Source organism: Microtus ochrogaster, linkage group LG5 (genome assembly GCF_000317375.1).
Source record: "Microtus ochrogaster isolate Prairie Vole_2 linkage group LG5, MicOch1.0, whole genome shotgun sequence".
NCBI lineage: Eukaryota > Metazoa > Chordata > Mammalia > Rodentia > Cricetidae > Microtus > Microtus ochrogaster.
Window position 1 is genome coordinate 64,639,051 of NC_022031.1, and position 18,105 is coordinate 64,657,155.

The following is an 18,105-nucleotide window of genomic DNA, read 5'->3' on the forward strand; positions in this document are numbered from 1 at the left end:
AGATAGCCTTTTTCTGAATCTCTGCTCTGTTTGTTTCTAATGTATTTTATTTTTACGTCTATGCCTCTCAGAGCTAACTATTGTGGCAAGTCTTGGAACTAAATAATCCATATCCTTTAACTTTTAAAACGTTCTTACAAACAAAACTTGCAAAATTGTGTTGGCTCACCCAGGCATACTGTAATTTCTTGAGATTTAGAACAAGTTCATCAGTTCTTCCAAATAAGGAAATTGCTTGAAATTTATAGACCTATTGAAGATGACAGATGTCTCATGAGGAAGATAAATTTATAAATTTCCCTTTTGGTAATATACTTGCCTATTTAAGAAATTCTCAATATGATGCTAATCTCCAGTACTTAGTGGGTAGTAGTCATTGATCCTCCAGTTCTGGAAGAAGTTCCTGTTCTTGTGGTGTGATTTTTTTTTTATTTTTTTGTACATAGTTAATATAATTCCCCAGCTAATCCATTTGTGGCTAAGTTTTGAATTTTATCTTTAATCTTCCAGATAGACTGGAGGTTATTCATATTTTCTACTTCTCATTCAGTATTTTTGTCATTTGCATGCAGGAAAAAGAAACTTTTCTTTGGTATATTTTGGTTATTGACATAAAATTGTTTTCTATATTTTCTTAATATTCCTTTGTGTATGCTGTAGAAGGTACTGAAGGCCCAAGATCCAGTGGAGTATAGCTAGTCACTAGAACCGAATAAAACTTGGCTTAAATGTAGTTGTTGTTTTGGAAAATTTTGCATTACTTCTATTTCCTAATGGGACTGTGAGAAAATTCTTTAATCTCAGTCTGTCTGTATTCCTCAAAATCGTAGATTATTTTTGTAGACCATTAAAATATAATCTCCAAATGGTGTGTTTTTCTCACTGATCCTTTATCTTAGACCAAGAAATCTCCAGAAAAAAAGATGCTTTTTTGTGCTTGTTGACTGCTTCAAACCACTCAGTGTTTGTGGAACGTTCCACAGGGAAGCTTATGCATGTTAACGAAATCTTCCACACCTGTGATCCATAATGCAGGCTGGTAATGTGGCAGGAACATAAACCTTCAGAAACATTCTTTTTCTACAATGGGGTGATTATAAGAAATAAAAACAAAATGCCTAAAACTTGGAACTAGGTAAGAGAATATGTGTTCTGCTTGAGAATATCGTATACACTTATGGAGAGTTTATCTAATTCTCCAAGACCAAGCTTGTTCACTGCTTACTCTTCATCAGGGTATAATTTTTAAGGCTGTTACATGGTAAAATCCATAATGATAAAATATATCTCTGCTGAATAATCATAGTGTCAGTTTTTCTGGTAAAAATAAAAATTTCTTCCTGTGTATGGAAAGATACGCAATGTGCAGTTTATAGTTTATTGCCCTGGTTTTGTATGTAAGCACCATTATTTATTATTTATTTTTCTGTTTCTGTTTTATCTTTATGTCTTAGTCACTGTTCTATTGCTGTGAAGAGACACCACAACTAAGGCAATTCATAACAGGAAGCATGTAATTGGGGACTTGATTATAGTCTCAGAGGGAGCATGGCAGCATGCATGGTGCTGGAATGTAGCTGAGAACTGCATCCTGATCCACAGAGAGAGAGAGAGAGAGAGACTTGGGCTTTTGAAACCTTGAGCATGGCTTGGGCTTTTTTGGGGGTGGGGGTTCGAGACACGTCAAAGCCCATTCCCAGCAGCACAGCTCCTTCAACAGGGCCACACTCCCTAATCTTTCCAAACAGTTCACCAGCTGGGGACTGAACACAAACAGCTGAGGTCGTGGAGCCTGTTCTCTTTTAAACTACCACACTTTTCTTTTTTCAAGACAAGATTTCTCCGTGTAGTCTTGGCTATCCTGGAACTTGCTTTGTAGACCAGACTGGCCTGGAATTCAGAGATGCTCCTTCTCTGCCTTCTGAGCACTGGGATTAAAAGCATGTGTCACCACCTCCTGGCACCACCACACTTTTCAAATATCTATTCTATTATTATTATTATTATTATTATTATTATTATTATTAATGGTGTGTGTTTTGCTTGCATGTTTGTATGTGTAGCACATGGGTGTCTGGTGATTATGCAGGTCAGATCCCCCTAGAATGGAGTTATAGATGGTTGTGAGCTGAACCCAGGCCTTCTGACAAGTGCTAGGCCAACTCATCAATTTCTTTTTTTTTTTTGCTTTATCATTTTGTCTTGCTTTTCAAATAGAAAATTTAAATGTATACATTGCAATGGAGTTCATTATTGTCTTCATAAAATATGTCAATTTCCTCTGCTCTTACTCACTCCTCTTTTCTCTGCCCCCTTCTTGCTATTCCATCTCCCACCATTTGTTCCCACCCCCTTACTGCCATTTCTTCCCTTCCCATGAACAAACTTTTATAAATGTAAAATTTGACATATAAGAGAAAATGTATGTAGTTTTCTTTTCTATATCTGGTAATCAGACAATTTTATCCCATACCATATTTCTTAACTGCAAGCAGTCTGGATATATTTGATGAATATATTAAAGAATGCACATACTCATGTTGCAAGTAACCCCAAGAAGAGAGGCTGTGCACTATTCCAAGGTATTGGCCTGATGTCAATACTTTAATAAAATGATCCATATATCCTAGTCCAAGGAAAAGAGTTTCCATAGGGAATATAATCTCTACAAAATACTGAATGATTCCCAAAGAAAAATATGCAGTCAGTGGTGCTTTGAGATGTGTTCTTTCTTTTTCTTTCCCACTGATTTCTGAGCATGGCTTCAGAGATTGTGTTATAGTTTGAGACCCTTTCCGACACAATGGAAGGAAACCCTCCAATCATACTCTTATATTTGAGCAGTCACTGTATCAACAGTGGGCTATTTCAGCTTTTAGTGGACTACTCATTAGAAAGATTTTTACCTGCCATGTAAAAGATATCGGTCACAATCTATCTGAATTTCTCAATGGCTGAAAGTTTGTTAAGAATGGGTGGATCAGCCGGGCGGTGGTGGTACACGCCTTTAATCCCAGCACTTGGAAGGCAGAGGCAGGTGGATCTCTGTGAGTTCGAGACCAGCCTGGTCTACAAGAGCTAGTTCCAGGATAGGCTCCAAAACCATAGAGAAACCCTGTCTCGAAAAACCAAAAAAAAAAAAAAAAGGGTGGATCAGAGCTGAAGAGATGGCTCAGAGTTTAAGAGCACAGACTGCTCTTCCAGAGGATCCAGGTTCAATTTCCAGCACCCACATGGCACCTCACAACTGTCTACAACTCCAGTTCCAGTGGATCTGACACCTTCACATCAATACAAACAATATAAATTATTTACAAAAAGAATGGGTGGATCTCTGCTAAAAAAGAAAAAAGACCTTCGAGACAAAATCTGAATTCACTGTTTTCTAAACTACATCAAGGAGAACATCAACAACAACAAGATATACTTCAAGGAAAGAATTCTACATACTAGATACTTGTCATGGACATGCACATTAATGTAGCAGAGATGCTTGACTTTGGAATTTCCTTTCAATGTAACCAAAGTTTTGATGAGGTAGTAGCAATGTTATGTGTTGAACCCTCAAAGTTGACTCATGTAAATTGCTTAACAAATTCTCAGACTTCCTTCTTACACCAATCTTAAACTCACGTACTTGTTCAAGAGGTAAAATATGTAAAGCTGAGTGTTCATATACACACTTAACACAAATGCGGAAATTGTGCAGACCTCGGATTCTGGGTCTTCTAAGATATTACTGGAGTCTTTTAGTATTCTATAACAAAGATAATGAGTCACATATCTATGATCACATAGGTGTCAAACTATGAATGCATTTTTTATTTCTTTTCTAAAAATTGAAATAAGGTAAATATCCCTTTGTTGTTTATTTTGAAAATACAATGTTTTGATATTTGTAAAATAACATTGAAAGACTAGATAGGCAAGGGCAAGGAAACGGTTTTTAAAGCAATGACTTTTGCTCTGGCACTGATCTGTTTATGCTCCCTCTTGGCATAGGATTTGCTACAAAATTTGTGCTATGATCTGTGATTACAAACTCCTTAAGATTAGATGAAACTTAATCTTTTCAAGTACTTGTTGCCTCTTTCATACTGATTCTGAAATTAGAATAAATTTTTTTTCCCTGAGAAATGTGATATCAGATCACTTGCTAGCTAGATGAAAAGCCAAAGAAAATCATCACAGGTAAAGAAGTGAAGAGAAATTTCCTATATAAATGCTCATGTTCATGTTTTATACCCATGAGTCGTTATACCAGAGATTCACAATACACTGTGATTAGCAGGAGAGGTCTACTTGTTTGGTTCCCATTTGAAACGTCTACAGTCATTATGCTGCTGACTTTGGGGTATCGGGACACCAGTGTGATGCCTCCAGGTTGAATCCCATGTCTTGTTTGGAAACTGTTAAGAGTGCTTGTTGTCAGGTGTTTGAAGGTGGATAGACTATGTGTATCTTGATTTTTAGGAAAACATGGTATTTATATTTTTCCTTTTTCTTCTCTTCCCGCCTGCACTGTAATAATTTCATTCACTTTCCTCACTTTGAAAGGGAACCCAGGTAGGATGAGCAAGCTGTCAAGACTTACCTTTCAGACAAGAAAGCAGGAGTACAGTAAACCTTCATGGGTAGAGAGCAGAGTGAGCTGAACCACAGAGACCAAGGGCTACCTAGAGTGGCTGGATATAATATTCTTGATGAGTTCACCTTCCCTTGCTCACCCCTGGACAGTTTGGGTTCTTTCCCTTATAGTTCAACTTAATTTCAGTTCTGGGGATAAAGTATAGGGCTCTTATCTGTATTCTCCTCCACTATAGTATCATTGGTTTTAAAAGTGTGTTATCTTCTCAAAATAGATAAAGAAAACATCATTTTGTAAAAAATATAGAAATATAGATACAGATCAAATATCACCTGGGAGTTATGGGGATTTTTACTGAAATCTCATTTATTTCTTTATTTTTAATTTAAACATTTTATTTTATTTTTGCTTTATAAATAATACCATTCAAAATTTCCACCTCTTCCCCTCCTGCCATTTCCCTCCCACTCCCCCACTCTCCCTCCCCCCTCCAGTCCTAAAGAGGATAGGGTACCCTGCCCTGTGGAAAGTCCAAGGCCCTCCCCGCTCCATCCAGGCCTAGGAAGGTGTGCATCCAAACAGACTAGGCTTCCAAAAGGCCAGGACATGCAGTAGAACCAAATCCCAGTGCCATTATCATTGGCTTCTCAGTCAGCCCATTGTCAGCCACATTCAGAGTCTGGTTTGATCATAGAAATGATTAAATACATGAGTCAGTCTATGGCTATCTATGCTGGCTGCTAATTTTTATGTAACAGTCTCATCTTATATCTGAATGCCCAAAATACTTTCCTATCTAAAAATATATTTTTCTACTTGCCAATCCTCTATCTTGAATTCTCACTGATATGCTTACTTGTAAAATGCAATGATTACTTCTAGGTAGGAATGCCTGATAATACATTGTGGTCTGATTAAAATACAATGCATCTCTCACCTGGAGAAACAGGTATGCCAAACAAGAAGAATTTGATGAGACCTGTATGTCAAGAAATGTCTAAGTATAAGGAAATAGATTCAAAAGTTTGTCTTGGTAGAATTATTATAGAAACAGTGCACAATTAGCTACAGGTACTCTGAGAAAGGCCAGGAAGGTGGATAAACAAAAATGGGAGAAAACTTAATCATTTCTAAGATCTGATGTAATTTTCTGTTGAACTCTAAGTCTGTGAGAAAGTATGCAAATCTTTAAATGTTAGTGTCTGAAAGCCCAAATGTAGAAAACGCCTGGACTTCCTGGCGTCAAAAGGAAGCGAACTACCACACTCAAAGAGCTAAGACATTCCGAATGAGGGACAATTTGGGTGATCAAGGAGGCTGAGAGTGTTGAGCTCTGTAAGATGATGAGATGGAAGTATTGAATTGCAGTCGGAGATTCAGATGCTAATGAGAGAGAGAGAGACAAAAACTCACTCAACAGCATAAAAAGTCAATGATGAGCAAGAGATTTCAAAACTGTATTAGGATTATGGGAAACCTTCCCGGTTAATAAGGCACAATTTTAATCAATTATGAGTGGAAAATTGCAGCAAAGAACAATTTATAAAATTATAAAAGAAAGATTAATCTAAAGATGAATGACCCATAAGGGGCCAGGTTTTCATTAATGATGGCTCCATGAGCCGTTTTCTCCTTCACTTCCTTTCCTTTGCAGTAGAATGACCCTGGGCGGTGTATGCATGCTGTCTAGATCCAGTGTGGTACCTTTTAGGCTGTATGCTAAGTTTAGTGATCCTCACATTCTGTGCTAATCATAAAATAATCACAAGTGTCTACAAAATTGACAGCTTATAATAATTTAGGAAACCATTAATTCTAAAAGAGAAGTGACTTTCACCCAATTTGAAAGTGCTTAGGTGGTTTTCTTAGAGCAGGAATAATAAGAAAAAAAGGCTATCATCTCTTTGTGTAATTTTCTGCAATTTTACCGCTTAAACTAGGTGTAACTGGAAAAGGCTTCTCTGCTCAAAGGCTCTGAAGGAAATTGTCTTTTCTAGGTAGCACTACAGGATAATGCAAAGGTCATTGTCATGTTTTAGATTTTTAACACATTTCCCCTTGCTATAAATAGCCGTGGCGGCTGTTTTCATCTCATGAGGACCTCAGCTACATAAATTAGAGTTCAGTTGTAAAGTTGTGGCCAGGTGAATTAATTGAAAACATGTGTACATAGCATTTTGCTCCAAGTCTCTTTAATTACAGGCTTTCTTTTTTAAATTTTAGATTTTTTTCTTTTTTTTATTTTGCTAGAGCTAATATTTTTAGAGGCTCTAGCTATTAAAATATGGATTTGAGTTTAGTATTTGTAGGATAAGAAAAACACGAGGATTCCTCAGTGACCCCCCCCCCTTCCCCACCTACCCACCAAACCAATCTCTACTAGACCCTTGCTCCAGCTCCTATTGGCTGGGACCCAGGGAGGCTATCTGTGCCCTCCAAACCATTCTCTGCATGGTCTGGCCAGACTATTTTTAGACCTGTTGCTTCCCATAGGTTTGAGCCCCATTTCCCAGCCACCTCTGCTCTCTACGGCCCCCTACTGTTTTCCTAGCCTTGGAACTCAGCTGGACTCCCACTTCTCTAGGACAGGAGCAACCAAAGAACAGACTACTCACTCAAAAGAGGTAAGACTACACCAAGAAGCACCACCAAATTCCTAACTACAGATGTTTTGATTCCAGCACAAAAAAACATAAATATGAATAACCAAGATAATGTGCCTCTTCTAGAAGACAGTAATCTATAGTAGTAGGCTGGGAGAAAAGTGATTTGGTATTTTCTTAATAAGACAAAGTATCAATTATCAATTTGCATTTGATACCTCCCGAGAAAGGGAAAATCAATTTTCTCCAATGGAGGGTCACTGGGTATATCAACCACAGTCCACTACAGGCGTGGTGCCTAAGAATAGTTGGCCAATACAAAATGAACTCTATTTATTTTGCTTATTTTTGTTTTGTTATATTTTTTGCCCTCCTATTTTTGTTTGTTGGTTTGATTTTTCTTTTTTAGAGAGAGAAAGACAAAGGAAGCAAGCATGAAGTTGGGTAGTTAGGGAGGTAAGCAGGATCTTGAAGGAATTGAGAGGGAAATAATGTGATAAAATACATTTATAAAGCTTATTTATTTATTTATCATTCATTCATTCATCTATTGGCTTTTTGAAAGAGAGTTTCTCTATTTAGCCCTGGGCTATACTGGAATTCACTTTGTAGATCAGGTTGTTCTCAATCTTACAGAGATCCTCCTTTCTCTGCCTTAGGACTAAACCCAGGTCCTATATAAGAGCAACAAGTGCTCTTAGCCACAGAGCAATATCCCCAGCCCTCAGCTAGTTTTCTTATATAGTCCAGTACCACTGGTCTATGTCTAGCACTACCCATTACAGCTGTGTTATTATGCTATTATTGTCAGAAGTGGATGAATTCTTTTCAGGGAGACAAGTCACCCTTTTGCTGTCACCAGACTTCAGATTTTACCCCCATGTAAACAGTGCATTCTTGAGGAAGTTTCAATTTTTGGGGGGCACATTGATCCATCATTTCCTGGGATATAGTTTCATTGGAAGATTGTCTGACAAGTTGTTAAAACTTGGTGAAATCTCTTTTTGGTAAATAACATTTGGTAAGCTGAAATAGGAGGGCCCTAAGTTTGCAGCCACCCTAGCCTTTATGATGAGACTCTGTCTCTAACCAATGGGACAGAAGGCTTGTGCCAATCTCCAAAAAATAACTAAAACTCAATAGCTTATAAAAAAATGCTTCATATGCATTGCTACCTGGCATTAACTGTGATCTAACTTGCAGTGGTCCCTACTTGCATTCTGTTAATTATTTTTGTTTCAGACATAGACATAGTGCCTGTCAAGACTGCCGTGTGCTAATAGAAAGTGAAGGTTGCAATAGGCTTAGAAGAAAGGAAGATACTCTAAGAAGATAGTCTTTTTCTCAATTTGACTATGAGATTGAAATAACATACCTTAAAGAAATCAGAATGTTAAGCTGGGAGAAGGAAAAGCAACCAGAGCAGGGACTTATCTCAAGACAAAGCTTACACTTCTTAATCATCACTCCCCCAAACTTTTTTTCCTTCCCTGTGGTAGCTACCTTTGGATGCTGTGACCAACATGGCTAACATAACAAGTTAAAGGGGAAAATTTATTTTGGTTCTTAGTTTCAAAAGATTGGCTTCACCTCTTTTGCCCCATGTTTGGGGGCCGAATACATAACTGGAAGCATGTGTCAGAGGACTTTCTTAACTAAGTGAGGACAAGGAGCAGAAGGAATAGAATCCCAGAATGAACTAAGACAAGGTAGAACCTCAAAAGGCGTGTCCTTGACTGACCCATCCCCACCCCTGCTTCCCACCTTCTAGATTTCACGGGCCACCTGATAGGGCTCTCATACTAATGAAGGATTCAAACCTCATTAGGTCATAGCCTTCCTGAGCTAGTCATCTCTGGGAGAACTGTTCACACACACACACACACACACACAAACACACACACACACACACACACACACACACACACACACGTGTTTATTAAGTTCCTCAGTGTTCTTAATACTGTACAATGACAACCATCAATGGCCATCCAGCTGGTGTAACTGTTACTGCATTATGTGCTTTTAGGAGCTCAGCTATTTTAGATTCCATGTGTGAATGAGAACCTGAACTATTTGTCTTTGCTTTTTTGATTTATTTAACTTAAGCATGGTGGTCTCCAGATTCATCTGTGTGGTCACAAACTATATCATATCTCTGTACTTGCCACATTTTCTATGTCCAGTTATCCATTTCTGAGTACTTAGATTGATTATGTGTCTTGGACATTGGGAATTATGTTTCAGCAAACACGTAAGTGTAGATATCTTTTTTGGCATGTTGGTTTTAGTTCCTTTGGATATATACCCAGAAGTGAGATCATATACTAACCAACATTCCCACCAATAGTGTCCAAGTTTCCTATTCTCAAAATCCCTGCCAACTACTCTCTCTTATCTTTTTGATAAAGGAAATTATGACAGATATGAGGTGTTATCTCACTGTAATTTTAATTTTAATTTTCATAATGAATAGTGATGGGCATTTTCCCCCAGGTACTTGTTGGTCATTGAGCACCCAAACTATTATGACTATTTTCTTTTCTTCTTATTGGCCCAGACTATCCTGTGTCTTTATCAGAAAGCAAAGACAACAGAAGTGTTCAGTGTTTGAAATGTCTAAAAGTATTCTTTCTTTCTACCATTTTTTATCATCTTTGAGAAACTGAAATATACCTAGCATAGGATGGTGCTAAGTAATAATATTATATAGTTTGAAATCATGAATTTTTGGTCTTCAGACTTTGTTAGGTTTTGTTTATTTCTTCATTTTCCTAGGCAACTTTTAACAATCCCATGTCATCCAGGCTTGTAGTCTATGGGCTGACATAAACTGAAAGTTTTCCAGGGCTTTTAGTGTTAAAGAGGGACAAGTTCAAAACAAGCTAGGACGTGTTGTCACTTTGGCCTTACCGTAGCTGCTCTGATTGTATTTTTCTTATGCCCAATAAAAGATTTAAGCTCATACTTTAGAGATAAAGAGGAGGCTTTAAGGTAGGCCTTCTTTATCCTTTTTTCTGACTCACCAACCTCTAATCAAGGCTTCTTTAAACAGCTTCTGTCTTCCCTATTCCCTGCTTCTTTGTATCCAGGAAGTAGTTTTTTTAAAAATCTGTTTATGGTATTTTTTAACAGGTCAAGTCTGAGCATACTAATAAGAAACTGTCCTTACATGACTTGTAGAGTTTTTTTGCATGTCCAACTTTTTGTATCATACAAAAGAGGGTGATGCAATTAAAGAAAACTTTTATAATGTTCTCGTTTAAATTACTCCCAATTAAATAATGAATGCCCTTTTAATCCTTGCCTATAATCTTATTTTCAAGCCGGGCGATGGTGGCACACGCCTTTAATCCCAGCACTATGGAGGCAGAGGCAGGCGGATCTCTGTGAGTTCGAGACCAGCCTGGTCTACAGAGCTAGATCCAGGCCAGGCTCCAAAGCCACAGAAAAACCCTGTCTCGAAAAACCAAAAAAAAAAAAAAAATCTTATTTTCAGCCACAGAGCTGTCATGGAGACTCTTTTTATGAGTGCTATTGTTTTTCCTTGAGTGACAAACAGACACAGCTTTGTTTTTCATACCTCAAGTCATTTTATTCTTCAACAACATAAACATACTAAACTGTTTTCCAATTTCAACACAAATCCTACTCTTTCTAATCTCTCCTATATCTCTTCTTGTCTCTCTCCACTTTTTTCTGTTCTCTTCTTGTCTCTCTCAACTTTTTTCCTGTTTATTCGGGTTGAAATCAAGGGAACCCTTCCTCTCTTTATCATATTCTCTGTGACATTTGTTCGTCATTCTTCAGTACATCCCAGTATACATGGTTTTGTATTACTTCCAATGATCATATTCTAACTAAGTTTTATGGGAAGTTTCATTTTTATATCTAATTTTAACTAGGATTATCCTTTAAAAATAAGTCACAGCAATGTATAAAGAATAATATAAAATCAACTATAATTTTTCTAGGCAGCTATTACATAGCTACTCTCTGTGGGTTTTGTCATTTTCCACGATTGTTCTAATTAGCTACATTTTCACATTGATCTTTAAGACTAGTCCGTTTATATTCAGGATTGTATGGAATGTCCTCCTTTCATGTCGTTAAACACTCATTTAAAATTCAAAGCACACCCCAGTACTGATGTTCCCAGCTTTACATCTTAATCTCATGGTCTCCTTTGCTCCATAAATTCTCACTGGCTGAATTATTTGCTAATGCTTCCTAGTACATTAACTATATCTATAACCTCATTCTGAGACCTGTCGAATCTCTCTCCATAACAAGTTTCAGATCATATTTCTATTAGAACCGCAATTACTCTAAATGGGTTTCATCATCCCCCAGATCCCCCATTTTAAACACCCTGTGGTGAGGTCACCGCGAACCATCCATCCTTTCTCCTGCTCATCAGTCCCAGCCAGCCAGTTACCAAGTCTTGATGGTTAGCACCACTTCACATCTCATAGATCTCTCCCTTTCTCTTTGCCTACATGTGGGTTCTTAGGTTTTGGATGCTGTATTTGTGCAATCGTATTCTAAATGCAGCCTTTCCCTGGCCCTCTCAATCAATTCTCCTTATTGCAGCCAAAGTGATTTTTCAAAAACATAAATTTGGACGTGTGGTTAAGATGTGTGGGTTCTTGAATGTTGTAATCTTTGATTTATAACCGCTTTCAACTCTTACTAGCTAAGTCCTTGGGAAGTTGTTTAACAGCTCTTTAAGCCTTAATTCCCTCATTGATGATTGGGATTACAATTACTTGGAGCTTCGTTCTGAGGACTAAATGAACAATCTATTTGTCAGAGTGCCTTGCGTCTAAGATTTCACTAGGTGGTGACTGCCATTTTCATGGCTAGTGTTGTTGTTGTTGATATCTAATATACCGTTTCCTATTTGAATTAGTCTGTGCTTCTCTATCAGGTATCAGGTAAAGTTTTAGTTTTCTGTTTTGCAGAAGACTTCTTATTCCTCATTTGGTTCTTCTAATTTCATTTCTTACTATTTTCTTGGTCTATTCTCTACTCAGTGAATTAGTTACACATTTCTTAACTTTAGACTTCCTTTTCTTTTTTCAAAAAACCTTATTCAATATTTCTTGATTTTTTAAACTATTTATCTAACTAATCTCATTATACTTTTTAAAATTTCAGCTCCAGCTTAGTCTTTTCTCAAGAAATCCTTGTCCTTACTCTAGTTTGGATCAATAATCACCCCATTTTTCTCTCTTCTCTTCTCTCTCTCACCTATTTTGAGACAGGGTCTCTCTGTGTAGCCCTGACTGTCCTAGAACTAGTTTGGTAGACGAGGCTAGCCTTGAACTCACAGAAATCTGCATGCCTCTGCCTCCTGAGTGCTGGGTTTAAAGACATGTAATACTGACCCCCATTTGTTCTCTTAAGTTCCCATGCACGTAGCTCTACTATACTACACTGTTCAGTTCCTCCCTCCTCCCAGAGACTGAGGATGCACCCAATTTACTAATAATTTGCATTGACAATTTCCAATCTACTACTTGGCAAATAGTGTTAACTGATAGGGCAAGTTTCCTGTCAATAATGGAGACTTGAAGTATAAAATAAAGATAATTAGAAAAAACAAATAATTAAATATTTGAGATATATATGTTAGGAATTATATAATTATTGACAATTTTTTTTGTTGTCTATAAGTGTTAAAGGAAAGGATGCTACATGAACAGTGTCTTTAAGGTAAAGAATGGATTAGATTCAAACACACAAAAAAATCTTGTTTTCTTTTGGGAAAGGAAAAGTGTAAGGGCAGATATAGAAGCTGCAAACATGAGTGGTATGTGATCTATGTGGTCCATAGTGCTGTTAGTTAACAGTGACTTTTAAAAATCATTTTTTTTGTGTATATGATTTGGATACGTTACATGGTGTGTGTGTGTGTGTGTGTGTGTGTGTGTGTGTGTGTGTGTGTGTTTGTGTGCGCGCGTATGCACATGGTGTGCTTGTAGGTCAGAGGGCAGGTTTAGTATCAGGCCTCGACTTCCACCTTGTTTGAGAAAGAGTCCTTGGTTTTGCCTTGTCCTTGATTTTTAATGCTGTATACCCTGAGCTGTCCAGCCCCCAAGTTTCTGGGGATTTTCCTGTCTCTACCTCTCTTTTTACCAGAGGAGTTGATTGATGTGGGAATGATTTCTTATTAATAAAGAAACTGCCTAGGCCCATTTCATAGGCCAACCCTTAGGTAGGCGGAGAAAACAGAACAGGATGCTGGGAGAAAGAAGCTGAGTCAGTGAGTCGCCATGGTTCTCCCACGCCAGACAGACGCAGGTTAAGATCATTCCTGGTAAGCCAGCTTGTGGGCTACACAGATTAATAGAAATGGGTTAGATCAATATGTAAGAGCTAGCCAATAAGAGGCTGAAACTAATGGGTCAGACAGTGATTAAAAGAATACAGTTTCCGTGTAATTATTTTGGGACATAAGCTAAGCTAGCCATGTGGGCGGCTGGGTGCCTGGGACGCAGCCCCGCCGCTCATATTTCAACAGTTGATATTACAGATGGGTGCCACCATGTCTGACTTTTCAGTAATTCTAGGGATCTGAACTCAACCTGTGTGCTTGCACAGCAGGTATTTTGCCCTCTGAACCATTTCTTCAGCCTACCTTTAACTTTTAAAACGTAATTTCCCCCTGGTTCTATAAAGGATTCAGTTGAGTTCACTGACATCTAAAAGGATTAGTAAGTTTATAATGTTCACAAACCTGTTCCAAGGCAAAAACAACAACAGCAGCAGCAACAACAACACAACACAAAACAAAAACATATATTAAAATTGAGCTCTTCCAGAATCTGAAGGATTGCTGTCTTTTCAGTAACTCTAATACAACTCATGCTGACATGTGAGAATATTGATCGAGTAGTCAGTGTCTTAGATTATAGCTGATCTTCAAAGAAGAGCGAAAGTAGCTTCTGAGCAGGTTCCATGCATGCTTTCATTGTCTGCATGATAGAATTGGAAGAACCTGTGTCAAAATTACCTTTTCACTCTGGAAGATGGGGGCTTTCCTAGTGCCTGTGACAAGCTACACTGCCAAAATGTATTGTGTTATGAGGACCACCCATGAAAGTGCACCCTAAAAATGGATAGACAAAACTTTATTCTCAAAATGTTAGAACCTTATGCAAAGACACGCAGGGTAGAAGGAGAAAATCCTTCATTTTCTTCAGGATAGAAACTCCAGTGAGGGAGTGAGGAACAACTTTATTCTTATTAACTTTTTACTTCTACTATGCATCTAACAACTCATCTGTGAATTTCTCAAAAATATTATGCCGATGATCTCTGCTCCTAGAGCTACTCAGAGTCCATTCTTTTGGCTTATAACCAATATATGATTAATCAATACCGTACGTATTCAGTCAGTGTTGGCATACAATTTAAAAAGCAGCAACCCTGTGATTAAATAACAAAAAGTACACGATTTAAATCTAACTGGATTTAAATATGGAAAACATGCTGCATCATTTTTATAATATATTAAGTTGTCGAAGGTGGAGGTATATTTTTTCATGACCCTCTTCCCTTGTGTCTCCATGTAAGATATTGCCAAAAGATAGGATGTTGTGAGATTTGGAAGGTGGAACTCCAGTAGAGCCAGAAAATCTTTTTGGCCACTCCTTGTGAGAGATAGCTGCAGATGTATCTTTAAGTCCTTTATGGATATCAATAAGTGCTATCTCCAAATAACTGGTTTCTAGACTCATAACTAAATAGAGAATTTTGAGTTTTTCCTTTCAGTTCTCCAACGCTGACCTCTCATTTCTGGTTCTTTCCTACTAGCTGTGTATCACGAGTGTCCAGAAATTGGAACACTCCGATTTGCCCAGTCTGTCCAGTGTTTCAGAAAGATCCTCTTCCTGATCCTTCCATTACTCGTTTTGGTTTACCTTCTGCAACTTCTTCAATGCTTGGGCCAGGCCTCATTTCACAGTAAATACCTCCTCCTGTAAAACTCAGAAAGGTTCTGTTCCCATCATTGGATCTTTATTGCTTCAGTTATTCATAAGAGATTTGGTTTTAGAAAAACAGAACACTAAAGATGGTCATCTATAATAGGCTTGCTGATTTAATAAAACCATTAACGTTATTATGGGCAGCAATAAAGGGGCTACTGGTAAACCACAGCATGTGGAAGCAAAATAGATTCTTATCATCTATAATTTACTAGTACAACTACTTGCTGCCATAGAATACTTTAATGAAAGTGAGTAGAATCACGGTGTTTGTTGGTTGCAGTGGGGAATATATAAAGGAAGAAAATGATCTCAGGATCTAAATTCCCAGATTAAGGTTTGTATAATAGATAAGACAATTTCTGTATCTTCTCTGAGAGAAACTTATATTTCTTAGAATTTTATTAAAACCAAACTCGAAGTCTATATAGATGAAGAATGCATAAGTAGATTTCAAAGCAACCTTTTAGTGCTTCTTTGACTAGGCATGGGCATTGACTGACAGGTTATGAAAACTGGAATGGAGACATATGGCTGATACTGATCAGGGAAATGTGAAAGCTTTTACTTTGTTTAATCTCATTTATCAGAGCGATCATCCTGTCCTCCCAGGATGAGGATGCTCGACTACCCTTTCCTCAATCACTTACATCTCTTTGACTGAGAACTTAATTTGTGGTGGATTCTGAGACCCCCTTTATACCAGCCATCTCCTTTTGCTTTGTTAAGTGTGACCTGACTCAGGTTATGACATGGTCCTCGGTATCAGATAAAATTTGTGATGTGAATGAATTATATATAGCCTACACCCCAGTAATTATATATAGCCCACACCCAAGTAATTACACTATTTGTATTCACATAGTTGTGGGCTATGCATGGAAGTGTACTGAATGTATCTTGACCCGAATAGAAGAAAATATGTGAGTTAGGTTGAATGTGTTGAAATTGGTTCACCAAGCAGAGAACAATTTACAATTGTTCACAGTGACTGACAAATAGTCCTGTTTGCTTGGGCAGATGGCTGACATCAAGCTACTAGAACTTCCTTGGCATATGATAGAAGAGGTGTGAAAAGAAAATAGATTTAGGTTGTAAAGCCTGTTTATCTAGCGTATTTGTCACACATAAAGTTTTAAATGATATGTACCCTACAAGGAGTGTTATCATTCACGAGGAACTCTTCTGCTTGCCAGGAATGACAGTAAGATAGCCTTCCAGCAAAATAGAGCTAATATAACAGCTCACAGTGGACACGGCTGCCTTCACATGATCAAGCCATGAAATCAGAGGGAAATAGCTTTGGAGAATCTGGGGAAGTTGGAGGAAGTAGTTGCAGGTACATATATTGTATGCATGTATGAAATCTTCAAAGAACAAATAAAAGTATATGAAATCTAGGTTGCTGAATTAAACAGAGATTCTAGAATCCTAAAGCAGGGAGACAAAATGATAATACTTAGTCATCGGAGGTAGTCTGGGGAATGTTGGAAGACTGGTAGCGTATCTGAGGGAGTCATCAGAAGTCTTTCCCTCTCATCTTGTCACTGGTTATTTGATCAAAATGCCCCAAGGGCTGACACACATGGACAGCTTGTAAAATATTATTTCATTTTCAGAGATTGAAAAATTCTCAGTCTGGTGAACAGAAATTTGACTAGAATCATCAAAATAAAGAATCAATTTCTATATATGTGACAGTTTACACTTTCAGGGCATCCTCCTCAATTTTCCTTTGACAAAATTGTACACAGGATATCTTTCTTTAGCTTCCCTCTGGAGAAACTATGTTCATTTACATGGGGAAATAATGAAAGGAGGGGTTTCTACACTAATCAGGAATTACTGTACTCTGACTCTTTTCAAGAGAGACAAAAAGTCACACTATGATTCTTAGTTAACCCTTTAGAAGGTCAGTGTTATAACAATGTTTTAGCTTGAGTCTGTCTCATAGAAAACTACTGGGTTCTCAAACCTAGAAAGAGTCATATTAAAAACTCAGCAGAAACCTGTATTGATTCCTTGATATGTGTGTTAGGGATTCTTGCTGTGGGAAGGGCCAAATGAAGTAACAACTGTACAAAACTCTGTCTAAAAAAGGACAGCATATGAAGCCAGTGCCTCCTTTCCCGCATGGGTTTCAAGATTAGGGACACTATCAACAATCAAAGAATGTAGAAGTGGTGGTGTTCCCAGCCTCCCAAAGTTCCATTCTGCTCTCCTTTTTGGCCTGCTCGGGAGAGAACAGGGATTGAGGAACCCTGTAACTAAGTGGCAAGTTCAGTTGTTGCAGCTCATCTAGATGTGGTTTTCTTTGCAGAAAAGATGAAAACATTCCATATCATTTCCCTAGCTTTTAATTTCGTAAGACTCACCTTCTCTGTGTTTATTACTGGAAATCAGCAAAACTTGTTAGCTTATTATGTTGGCCATGGCCTACTAAGTGCCTTTCCCACAGTATCTGAGAGCTACAACTATTTTCAGCTTGTCTGTGACTCACAGACGATTCAGTTGTCCATATATATATATATATATATATATATATATATCACATAAATTGTTACATATTTGCTTTTTGTATGTGAAGAGTAAATATTATGAGTGAATTTGGATTTCCTGCCCCAAATACTTTTCTCAAAACAAGCATCCATGAATGTTTATATTCCTTATTAAATGCCATGGTGGTTTGCATACCATTGTTTTTTACAGGAGAATCCTATTTGCAGTTAACAAATGTGGCATTGGTTCATGCATATGGAATTTAGAGTTCTTATCATTGGTTACAAATACCCCAAAGAGGGGGCTGGAGAGATGGCTCAGAGGTTAAAAGCATTGCCTGCTCTTCCAAAGGTCCTGAGTTCAATTCCCAGCAACCACATGGTGGCTCACAACCATCTGTAATGGGGTCTGGTGCCCTCTT